The following is a 2,599-nucleotide window of genomic DNA, read 5'->3' as shown; positions in this document are numbered from 1 at the left end:
TCCATTGCTATGAAACAAATCTTTATTATATGTTAGATTTAATGTAGATCATTATCTAAATATAGGCATATAGATATATGAAAAAGTGTTTCTTTGAAGGAAAACAATGTCTCCATTTCACTATATATTCTAATTCTAATCATGTGTGATGATCCAAAAGCTACGTACTGGAGCCATGTTGTTTTGTTGCCCCATGAAATTTTCTTAACTGGGCTTTATTATTACCTTGCTTTTCACTGAGAGAACTTTCAAGAAATGCCCTCGTGGGCCTGGTGGCATACACACATAATCCCAGCTACTCAGAAGGCTGAGATAGGAGGACAGCTTGAGCCCAGGAGTTCAGGGTTGTAGTGACCTATGATTGCAGCAGCCTGGGTGACAGAGACTTCATCACAAGAAAGAAAGAAAAGAAAAAAAGGAAGGAAGGAAGAAGGAGGGAAGCAAAGAAGGAAGGAAGGAAGGAAGGAAGGAAGGAAGGAAGGAAGGAAGGAAGGAAGGATGGAAGGAAATGCTTACATGAGCTGCCTTTTCTGAAAATCCTGCCTCACAATGTTCACTTGGCTGATACAGACTTCCTCCAACCTGGGAAAACAGATATGCACGACATATGACAGACGAAAGCTAACATCCCTAAAAAACGAAAAGCACTTGGTAATCAATTTTTTTAACTTACTAGAGAAATTGGCAAAGGATAAAAAGCATGAAAGGCAACTCTTAGAAGACAAAATATAATTGTTCAATAAACACATAAATGTATGCCCAATCTTACTCTTAATTTAAAAAATGCAAATGGAAATAATGAGAGACCAATCTGAGCTTCCTCCCTGCCCTGTTGATACATTGGCAAGCAAAAAGTTTCTGGGTGTGAAATAAATAAGCACTCTTATGGGCTGCTAATAAGAGAAAAATTGGTGCAAACTTTTGTGAAATAATTTGGCATTACTTATCAAATGTTTAAGTGATTTTTATTTTGCAGATCCACTACTAAGCATTTATCCTGAGTCTGTATTGTGCATTTACACAGAGACAGATAAATGAAATAACGTCTATAGTAATAATTTTTGTAATTATAAAAAAATTGAAAACAATCTGTTTTATAAATAGATTAGATTGATAGATTGTGGCCATTCATACAAGGGAATATCACTCAGCTGTTAAGAAGCATATCTATTTATCCACCAAGATTTATATATACTGTGTATGCAAACCAGCAGCTCAGCTTACTGAATAGATTCTGAAGGCTCAGTGCAGACTCTGGAATCAAACCTGGGTTTGAAACTTGGCCCCACCATTTATAGCTGAGGTTATCTATAGCAAGTATTGTAATACGCATACGTCTCACTTTGTTTGTCTGTGAAATGGACACAAGAATAGGACCTACTCACTAGTTGCTATGAAGATAAAATGATACAGTATTTGCAAGGCACTTAGAAAAGGGTCTGGCACATAGAAAGCACTATATAAGTTTTTGTGAAATATAATAAATACATGGAAAGTTACTTAAAGTACGTGAAGTAGAAAGTAAACTGGGGCAGAAGAGTATATCCATATATGGAAAAGAAATGATAGAGGTGAGATACCTACTTCCATATGAATAAAACATTTCTGGAAGCCACAATAAGAAATGTTGAGTTTACCTCTAGGATATGGCAAGGAGTTACGTGATCTTAAAGCCCTTTTATTTTCACCCTTCAGTATCGTTCGAAGTTCTTTTATTTTTATTTCATGGGGAAGTGGAAGGAGACACAGCAGCAGCAGCAACAGCTCCTGGATTTCATGGCAGGTGAGAGGCTGTTTCACCCTTAGCTCACAGGTGACCTCTGCAGCATGGTAGGTTTCATGCTGCAAGCACCTGGGCTCACATCATCGTGTCTCTGATTTGACCAAAATACTGTCTCCTGTCTCTTTGTGTTTGTGTGTGTGTGCGTGCATGTGTATGTGTGTGTGTGTCTCTCACACACACATATCTATGTTAAAAAGTTAGTACCATGTGGTAAATACAACTTTTATTTCTATTAGTAGTAGTAGTAGTATTTGAGATGGGGTCTCATTATATCACCCAGGCTGGCCTTGAACTCATGGAATCAAGTGATCGCCTGTTTCAGCCTCTCAAGCAGCTGGATTACAGGTGCATGCCACTATGCCCAGCTCTATTATTTTTAGTTAATGATTCATTAGGGGTGTTTCCCATTTTCTTACATTTTCTTCAAAAATATGATTTTAATAACTGCATGATGTTCTATTGTGTACATACACTACAGCCTTTTCTGAACAGAACTAAATGGGCCAAGTGGAGCAGAGAATCAAGTTCATGTCCTGTGAGGTCAGCCTACACAATGTATTCACAGTCTTCATCTTTTACTGCTGTATGGCATTCCTCCTCATTGTTATAAAAATGTAGAAGGCAAGGATCTGGCAAGCTAATTCACTTTAAGATACAAATTACTGATATAGGGGAAGATTGATACTGATACTGTTATGGGGGAAAACACTCTGCATTTTAACAATAAGCAAACCATTAATCCAGAAGTTTAATTTTTAATGGTAGATTTTCACTTATTAGGAAGACAAGTAAGAGAAACGTTGTGGATGGAAGAAA

This window comes from Rhinopithecus roxellana, chromosome 4 (assembly GCF_007565055.1).
Source record: "Rhinopithecus roxellana isolate Shanxi Qingling chromosome 4, ASM756505v1, whole genome shotgun sequence".
Classification (NCBI taxonomy): Eukaryota; Metazoa; Chordata; class Mammalia; order Primates; family Cercopithecidae; genus Rhinopithecus; species Rhinopithecus roxellana.
The sequence above is the reverse complement of the archived record's forward strand: the minus strand, read 5'-3'. Positions refer to the sequence as shown.